This window comes from Ipomoea triloba, chromosome 8, assembly GCF_003576645.1.
Source record: "Ipomoea triloba cultivar NCNSP0323 chromosome 8, ASM357664v1".
NCBI lineage: Eukaryota > Viridiplantae > Streptophyta > Magnoliopsida > Solanales > Convolvulaceae > Ipomoea > Ipomoea triloba.
Window position 1 is genome coordinate 12,693,755 of NC_044923.1, and position 10,872 is coordinate 12,704,626.

A 10,872-nucleotide genomic window follows, 5' to 3' on the forward strand; every position below is an offset into this window, starting at 1 on the left:
GGGGGGGGGGGGGGGGGGGGGTGTTGGAGCGGCCACCCTTTTTATTTTAACTTGATGAAATGGATGGTAACATGCTATCAGGTAAAATTGCATACATTTGGAGTGTTCAGTGGTCTAATTGCACTTTTTTTTTTGGTTCAATGGCCTAATCGAACTTTCAGGTTACGTTCAGTGCCAATTTGGACCTTATTCCTTTAATTATACTTGATAGTGTTGATACTTTTTAATACCAGCAACTTAGCTAGGGTCCCTCGACTAATTTTAAAGGTCCTCTATTTAATTTTTTTGCTCGATTTAGTCCCCTAACAACTAAAAAGTTATCTTGTTAGGTCCTCTACTAGATTTTTCGTTAATTATCCGTTAAAGAGAGGGACAAAGTCGTCTTTTCAAGCTTTGAGACATGGAATAAGTTATGTTAAGGTCAAAATATAAGTCAAAATTCTCAAATCCATAGTTAATGGCGTCATTTCCCATCTGAACGCAGAATGCACTACAAAAAAATAAAAAACCTTTTATAATAAATAAATGAAAAAAATTGACGTCATATATTATTTTAAAATTTTTTAGAAAGTACATACAACACCAATTTTTAGCAAAAAACACTGACGTCGTATTGTTAAATTAACATAGAGAGAGAGAGAGAGAGATACCACGGTGGTTTTTAATTAAACTGACGTGGTATCATATTTTTTAAAAAATATATTAAAAAGATACGATGTCAGTTTTTTTTTTTAAATATCGACGCCATATCCCTTTATTAAAAAATTATAAAAATAGATACGATTTCGATTTTTAAGAAAACCTGATGTTGTATCTATTTTATAAATTAAAAAATAATTTGAAATATAATTTAATATAATATCTAAAATTAAAGTTTATCATAATTTTTAATATACAATAATTTCCCAAAAAATACAAAAAATTGTCATTTATTACAAACAAATAAATCAAAACAATTTAAAAAATATTTATTGCAATTCACACAGTTTTTTAAACAAATAATTCAAAATAATTTAAAATTATTATTTTCAAAACACAAAAATTCACAAATCTAAATAATAATTCAAAAAAATTTTAAAACTCATAATGAGAATGAAGGTCGTGGTGGTGGTGGCGGCAGTTGTGGAGTGATGATCGTGGTGGAGGACTACAACGGTGAGAAGAGTGGAAGGTGATAGTAGTGGTGAACGACGATGGTGGCGGTGAAGAGTAGAAGAAACTAGTGGTGGCAGTGAAGAAGAAGAAGAAGAAGAAGAAGAAAAACTGACAGATCTAGACTTTAAAATGAATGGGTATATTTTAAGATACGACTGACGTTGTATCCTTAATAAATAAAAAAATTAAAAAATTGTATAATTTACGCCATCGATTTTTCAAAAAGCCTACATCGTATTGTTTTTAAATTTAAAAAACATTCTGTAATTATTAATGATGTCAGTTTTTAAAAAGTGAACGTTATAAGTGCGAGGTAATATGATATTTTGTAGTAGTGATATGTCCACCTGAAAAACTCTCCAACGATCAACACTGCCCCTCCACGTTCCCAAACTCCCAGCTCTGTTGATTCTCCACCTCACCATTGGCGCAATCACCTCCTCCCCCTTCTTTCACTGTCACCGCAAACCTTTGCAATAATCCAAATGGCGACAACTAGTCGACTTTTTTGAGCTGGGTTTTCGAGATCATCTCCACCTCCGTTATTTCTCTCGCTATATATTCCATTCTTTTCTGATCTATCTGTTTCCTTTACTGACTGGACATTACTTGCCCCCGCTACCGTTACTGTCGTCCCGCCGTCTTTTGTCAATCATCGTCAACTTAAGTTTCTCTTCGGAGGTAGTTGTTCAATTATTCTCGGATTCATTATTTAGCTTCGTGTCTTTTCAATTTTAACTGAATTGATGCAAAGCATAGATTGGTACATAGGACAATGTTCATGGAGTTGATACAATTGCTTGGTAAAACAAAATTTGGACTTGAGGTATACCAATCGAAATCCTCAAATTGTATTGTATATGCATTTTGGTTAATCATGAAATGCAATAATGTTGGATCCCAAATTCATTGCTCCAGGCAAAAAATACCCAAGCAAAACTTATCACCACCAAGGCAAATCCATAACATTAAGTCAACATCAATTATCTCATAGATGGTCGACTCTTACTGCTCAAAGTGCAATTAATATTTATTAACTTCAATATTTTTCAGCCTAAGCCTTAAGTCCATAATCTACATTAAGTATCGACTTTCAAATAACGTAACGCAGGTCAAATATTTAAATATTATTAAAAACTAAAATATTCACTGTATACATGCAATTAATAGTGTCCTAAACCCCTGTGCAAGAACTCTTAACAACCATGGATATGGAGATGGAGATCTTCGATGCTTCACGCTAGTCCAACTGCAAATTTAGGGATTTCATTATGCATTTTAGAGCTGGAATGTATATATAGCTTTACCCCTTATTTTGACAGATAACTAACGGTAAGACCTAGCAAGCTAATGTTTTAGTAGTTAGATAGGGGACCAAATCGAGCAAAAAATTAAATAGATGACCTTTTTAAGTAAATCGCAATAGTTAAAGGGCTCTAGTTGGTATTAACAATTTTAAATAATATATTGAGAATGTGTAAGGAAAGGTTGTAAACAAGAATCATCACACCGTTGCTTGTATGGGTTTGTTGTGTGATGATTACAAGGAGGATTTGAAAAAAAAAAGTGGAGGAGAGTGATAAGATGAAAGTGTGGCTTGAGAATTAATCAAAGGGGAGGGTAAAGAAAAAGATAAAATAAAATAATTAAAGGTTAGGAATTCGTTGAAGATTAGGTTGGTGTTGGAATAATAAAATGCGTGTGTCGGGCAAATGAAGTCATCTGCCATGTGGAGAAGTGATGACTGTTTTTGGACTTCTTGTCTCCATGCACACGGCACATACATGATTGACATTTTTTGCTTATACCGTCCAAAACCATAACCAGACATGTTGTCCCCAAGCTACCCTTTATATTCCTAGTAATCTCACATGTATCCCTATTTATTTATTTATAAATGTGTAGAGGAGAGGTATTTTGTAGGAATGAAAAATTTTGTTCGGGAGTGTAGGAATTGACTTGGAAGACTTGAAGTGTAGTAATTGGGGTAATAAATTAGTGAATAGTAATTTTAGGTGTAGGAAATAGAGTAATAAATAGGGGAATAGTGCTTGCATAGTGAAAATAGTACACAAATTTAAGTATGAGTTTGTAGGAGTAGAAAATATTGTCAGGAAATGAATATTTAGAGGGGTTGTAATATTGTGTAAGAATTGATTATATTAATTAGGGGAGTAGTTAATTGAAAAAGATGTGTGAAGAATTTTTCGTAGGAGTGATAATTTATGCCAATAAAATGTTGTTAAAAATTTTAATTTAGTCTGTTTCAGCTCCATTGTAATAATTTTCATAATGAATTTCAAAATTATTATCTGAATTATAATTATCAGAGTCATAAATTACAGGATAAACAGGAGTTGAATATTTAGAGGATTCTCCTATTTCATAATTTATGTGTGCATGTTGTTGATGAAATTCTGCTTCAAAATTTCTGATATGTTTTGACTGGGAGACCAGTTCAATAATTTCTCCAATTAAATTTTCTAATTTTTCTTCTTCAAAATATTTTTGGAATTGTTCTTTTCATTGTTCAATTATAAATGTTTCATGAAATGTGGAGAATTTTAAATATTTTATAATTTGTTTTACCAAATCCGGATAAGGAAATCTTTTGAGCAAGTAAAAAAAAATTTCATTATAATTTGGGATATCAATTTCGTATTCCATGAATTTTGTATCTTTTGATTTTCATCTAAATAATATGTTAGGAAATTATTTCCAAAATTTCTTTCAACTTGAAAATTTTCATTGTTACCAAAATAGTCTTGAATAAATTTTTTATCCATCTCAGAATTTTAGGAAAATTTATTTTTTCTTAAAACGGTTGTAGAATTTGTTTTTCAAATTTTAGATTTCTTCAAGAGTTTTTAAGCTTTACTCCTTCTTTTTACTACTTCCAGATATGATTCTTTTTAATATTATCAGTTCATGTTAGTTTTTATGCTTACCAATTAATCATATTTTATCTAATACCCTCACATTTTCATCCCTAACCTACTACCGGATTTCTCTGTCTACAATCCTAACAACATCTATGAACTTTAGTTGGGTACTATTTTCCCTTCCTGGTACTTCTTCCCCGAAGGTTTTCTAGACTATACGGATTGCTTCAGCTCAAACATGATTTACGTCTATTGGATACAGATATGCATATGATTAAAAGTAAAGATAAAAACTAACATAAAGTAAGAAGATTAAGTTAGCATCATACCTCTTAGTGTCTTTTAAGGCTATAGTATAATTTGGACATAAATAATGTATTCCAATATTATTATTCATGTCTACTTCTATTACCCCAATAACTTGTTTGTTTAATGAGGATTGATTCCTAGTATCTAAAACAACAACTGAGACTTTTGTCCCGCTTTGTTTCATTACTAGTCCTCTAACTCCAATTGTAATTAGTCCTAAATGTATATCATTTAAATTTTTGGAAGAAATTTGGTTTATGCTTTCATTTGTCATTAATCCAAATGTTTCAGTCCTACCTTCTGGTAGTTCTAGCATTTCAGATCTATGTGTCCTAATTAAGCTAGAATTATTTTCTAAAATTCATGTTCTGTATAACATATTTGGCCTTAATGTGTTAATGTAATCATTTGACATAGTTTCTAGATCTCTTTCTGCATCAACAATTTGTTCTAATTGGTAAGAATTTCTGTTTGAATTTATTCTTAAAAGTCTATTTAAATAAGAAGGACTATTAGTTTGGTTTAATGTATTAATTCTAGAAGAACTAGGTTCTTCTGAGGTTAATGTTTTTTACCTTCCTGAAAAAGGATTCATTTTTTCAAATTTTTCTTGACTTCTTCTAAAGTATATGTCAAGAAATTCTTTGTTTTGGGTTTAATTTGTGAAGAAATTTGAATATGTGAAAATTTTTTGGATAACAAATCTATGGAATTGTTTATCTCAATTAATTTTGGGTTTTCAATAATCTGTTTTTCTCTTAAAACTATGTCAATTTTTGTGTTAACATTTTCAATTAATTTTAATAAATTTGAAATTTTCTTTTCTTGTTGTTCCAACATAGTTTTTAAATAATCAATTTGTTTTGAAATCATTTCATTAGAATTCATTCTTATTCAGAGATTTTATTCTGAAATTTTTATAATAAGACCTCTTAAAATTTTTACAGTTTCAAGTGTGCTAAATATGTTTTATAATGAAAATAATAATTTTCTGAATTAGGAGGAGTTTCTTAAAATTCTTTTAATTGATTTTCAAGAGTTTCAAGTGCTGATTCAAAATCCTTAAGTAAATTTTTGTAAACTGTTAAAGTAGGATGTATCATTATTAATAATTTTCAGAAAAGTTTAAATATAAGAGATTTTAATTTTAACAAATTATTTTTGCTATCCATTCTTCAATTCCTTCTAAAATTTCTTTTTGAACTCCATAAGTATTTTGCATAATTTTATAAAAAGGGGAATTTGGATCATAATTTTTTCCTTCAGTATCTAACCATTTTTTAGTTTCTCTCATCTTATTTTTATAAAACTTTTGGTAAAATTTTAAAATTTCAACTTTTTCAAAAAAATTCATGCCGAAATTTGTGTAATAAAACTTTTCAGATTTTTAATATTTTCAATTAAGACAAAATTTATAATTTTCTAAAGCAAATTTATACATTTCAGGGTCTTGAGAAAATTCATGTACTTCCGGGTTTTGATAAAATTCATGCATATATTTTTCAAAAATTAATTTAGATAATTCATATCCTCTAAGGATAATTTTGCAAATTCTTAAATGAGGGTGAATCATTTTAGGGGGGTGTATCCAATCATGACTTTTGTAGATTTTTAAAAACTTTTAAAATGATAGATTTTAATAAACTTTTATTGACTTTCATAGAGTCGTTCAAAACTTTTTAAAACTTTGTAAAACTCTATAAAAGTCTATATAAAAAACTTGCATAAACTTTTATCAACTTTTTTATTTTAAAAAGTCTACAAAAGTCATTAAAATTCTAAATTGAATATATATCCTTACAAATTTTCATAAGCAATTCATAACAATATTAAACACTAAAATTTATAGTTATAGAATTGTTCAAATAAAATATTTAAAAATATAATTACTTTTTCTTGAGAAATTAATGTTTAAAAAAATATATAATTACTAGTTGCATAAAATAAAAAAAATTAATAATATATATAAAAATTATATTTGATATACTGCTAGGTATCAAACAAAGAGCTATTATTTGCAATAACAATATGAGACTGCTAACAACAACAAGGTGCTTCTCTTTGTAGCCTCAAATTGCTATTGCGAACAATAGTTCACTATTCGTAATAGCATGTTGTTAAAAAGAAAAAAAGAAAAAATATATTACGAATAAACATATGAATATTATGAAATATATAGTAAAAATTGACGGTCATAGATAAAAAAAAAAAATTTACTCTGTTCATGTATTTAGGAGAAAAAGTTTAGAAGTTAGGGATAAAAAGTTCATAGAAAAAAAAATCAAAATATACAAGCAACAATGAAATAAAAATAATATTATTTTAAATTTTTAGAGGAAGATTGTAAAGTTTAGGAGAGAGAAAAAAGTTGGTAGAGTTTAGGTATGTAGAAAATATAGGATAATGAAGAAAAAATAGATACCTTCAGTGTTGGTAGAAAGAAAATTTTGAAATCTTGGGGTTGGGGGTTGGATTTCAGCTATTTATATTTGAGAAGGAAAAGTATATAAAAGTCTACAGAAGTTCTAAAATTAAAAAGTCCTTACAAATTCATAACTTTTTGAATATCACATGACTTTTAAAGATTCTTTAAAAGTTTTAATTGAATACCACATGACTTTTTAAAACTCTTTAAAAATCTTGATCGAATACCACATGACTTTTAAATATTCTCTAAAAGTTTGAATTGAATACCTCCAAACTTTTAAAGTTCATAAAAGTCTTTAAAATTCTATGAAAGTCATGATTGAATACACCCCCCTTAATTTCTCAGGATCGTAAAGGCTCTGATACCAATTTAGAGAGGGGGGTGCCTCTGCAGAGGTTAAAATGTGTAGATGAGAGGTATTTTGTAGGAATGAAAAATTTTGTTCGGGAGTGTAGGAATTGACTTGGAAGATTTGGAGTGTAGTAATTGGGGTAATAAATTAGTGAATAGTAATTTTAGGTGTAGGAAATAGAGTAATAAATAGGGGAATAGTGCTTGCATAGTGAAAATAGTACACAAATTTAAGTATGAGTTTGTAGGAGTAGAAAATTTTGTCAGGAAATGAATATTTAGAGGGGTTGTAATAGTGTGTAAGAATTGACTATATTAATTAGTCCCAAGTCTATAGTAGATGAGGTTGCTCCTGTATCTATTAAGATTGGTAGAATACATGTATATATGTATATATGTATATATATATATATATATATATATATATATATATATATATATATATTAGTTTTTCAGGCGCATTGCGCGAACGGGATAATGCCCAATGTTTATTTTTAAATATGTATTTCGAAGTATATCAATGCAAGAAGATTATATAGGAGATGTTCATGGATATGTAACTAAGTGTTGAATTTGTTTATTTAAATCGGTAATTTAAAGTTTATGAATGCAATATAATTTATGAGAGATTGATTATAATTGTCATTAAAATAAATGTTTACAATTTTGTAAAAACGCTAATCTAAATACTTAGTCTAAAAATGATAGTATAAATAAATACCACTTTTTCGTTTGAATTTCTCTAAGTCTTTTTAATTTTCTTTCGGGTAGCATTGTCATTGTCTTTATCTTCAGTACTTGTTTTTTTTTTAATTCTTTATTGTTGGTATTTGGTAATGTGTCATGTGCAATTGAGTTATTGTGGTAGTATAGAGGGCAGCTTCATGCAATGAGATTATGATGTATGAAGTTGTGGATTTGTCCCGTTGTGTTTGTATATATGACAGATCTTAGTTGCATTATGAACTCTTGATCTTGCAAGCGCCTATTGATATTTGGCAGTGATAATTTTTCACCCCTATATGTTTCATGTACTGTGAGATCTGTGTCATACATTCTCATGTAAAAGTATTGAACAAAATATTAATATATATTATATTTAATTTGTAGAAGATTAATGAGTAGTACATTTTGTTCTAGTTTCATAACTTGTTTACTTGATAGTAACAATAATAACTTTGCAAGTAGTCCGAATACTGATGCTGCAATTTATCCAGTTTCATCAAAAGTTTGTACATTCATTTTACACATGTTTATTTTGAAGTTCATATTTTTTGAATTAGTAGGAATGAGTGTAGTACTTGATTTTGTGTGTGCATGTGTGTGTGTGTCATTTTTTTCCGTAATTTTTTTTTTGATTTGATACTAATCTTGGAGTAACCATTGCTCCTTTTTCATCACAATGCATGTAGTTAAATTGTTTGCCACTTTGTACATAAACACTTTTAATCAGTAGCTAAATCCTATATACCAATTATTTTTGTTGTCAAGATTGATGTTGATTTTGTCTTTAATCCAAGCAGATTGATTGTAGAAAATAAAATGAATTGTAAATTTATATTAGTTCTAATATATTCAAAAAATGCACAATAAGTATTTTACATACAATATTAATGATGCTGCAACGGAAGCTATTTTTAAAATTTTTTCATTTTCTTAATTTGAAAGATTGATTCCAACAATATTGTAGTTTTAGCATCTTTTTACAATGTTCTATTGCCCTACATTGACATTTTTAATAATGAGTTTTAAATTAATTTATTGGGTTATTTGAATATCTTTTTTGTCAACAAATCCACCCTAAGTAGTTAATATATATAACATTAACATAATACTTGGTAAATAGATATAACATTATTTTGTAATATAACTTTGATATTTAATTACAAGATAGTCTAAAAAGAAAATAATGAACAATGTAGTAAATATAATTAATTAATAAATTTGAAAGTAAGAAATCTTTGCATTGTAGAAAATATAGACAATATAACTAATGCAATTATATCTCTTTTTAATTATTTTGGTAATGAATATTTTTTTTGAATAAAGACATTGTAGACATCGAATTATAAATTAAAGAAATGCATATGTATTTTTTTTTTTGTAACTACTAATTTATTTAATTTAATAAGATTAATAAATTAGGGTACTTACTTTTGAATAATATACTCTAACATATTCGTAGTATATGTTCAACAATTTGTCAATCAACTTTGATTGTGATATGGTTCGAACCTAAGACCTTTCTTATAGATATTAATGGGTAAGTTAAAAGTTAACGGAATATTAACGGAGAAGAGAATATTTAACGGAATATTTAACTGATAACCATATAATTAAGGATAAATTAGGAAATTTCAAAAAAAAAATATAAATCTAAATAATCTGAACCATCCATTTGATTTAATAATTTGACCGTCATTTTTTCTACCCATTATAGGCCTAACTTTCTTTGACTCTTATTAGTGTGTGTGTGTGTATATATATATATATATATATGTATGTATGTATGTATGTATGTATGTATGCATGCATGTATGTATATGAACTACACAATCATGCATTACAAGCTGCATAGGACAATCAGACACTAATACATAAGAGAACATCCGCTACACTTGCACAAGTGTAGTGGATGTGGGTGATGCGAAAAGGCCTAGGCATAGGTGTCGCGGAAAGCATATGATTCTATTTTTTTTAATTAAAGACCTTTCGCGACTCGCGGAAAGTTAGGATTATTGTTTTATATAATCAAAGACTTTTCGCGAAAGTTAGGAGTGTCGAGGAAAGTTAATATTATTATTATTTTTTTAATACAATCTGCTACATTCTTTGCCTAGAAAGTGTTGCGGATTGTATTTTTTAAAAATATTTTATTTAATTTTAAAACATCCTAATTATTTTTAAATTCAAAATTCCGTACACACATTTCCAAAACCAACGAACAAACACAACAATTTACAAAACTAATACAACAAATTATCTATTTACAATAATTTGTAAACCAGCACAACAAACTTTCTACTCACAATAATAACTATCAACAGGAATATTATCACAATATAGTTTGTAATTATACGGAGTTATTCACAATTAACAATCAAAACAATATACTTACTATCAACACAATAATAACAATAATCAACACATTCAAAATTGAAATCAAGATAATTGTTCAACAAAACACTATATCAACTAATAATAATAATAATAATAATAATAATAATAATCATTATCATCATCGTCATCATCGTCATCATCGTCATCATCATTCATCATCGTCATCATTGTCATCGTCATCATCATCGTCATCATCATCATCATCAATAAAGTTACACGTACTCTTCTAAAAAGTATTCCACCCACAACTATCGAATCTCATCTATTTTGTTCATAGAGTACGTTGCTTCTTTAAATGCCTACAAAAAAATGTAATTAATCAAATTAGTAAATTTGTTAATTGATAAATTATAATTTAACTATACATAGTTCTATTTAAATTACTTACCCATCTAAACAATCAACCAATAAATGTTTAGTAACAATGTTGTAAATGTATCTCATTACATAGTATCCACATTCATCGTCTCGCAACTGTTATAGACACTACAAGCTACATAAATATATTAATTCAGGTTAATACCATATTAAAAAAAATAAGCTTAATATCATATTTAAACTTTAATTTTAATTTCATAGTTTGCATTCCTTCTAATCAATAGCTCTAATTCCTCGTCAATTTGCAAG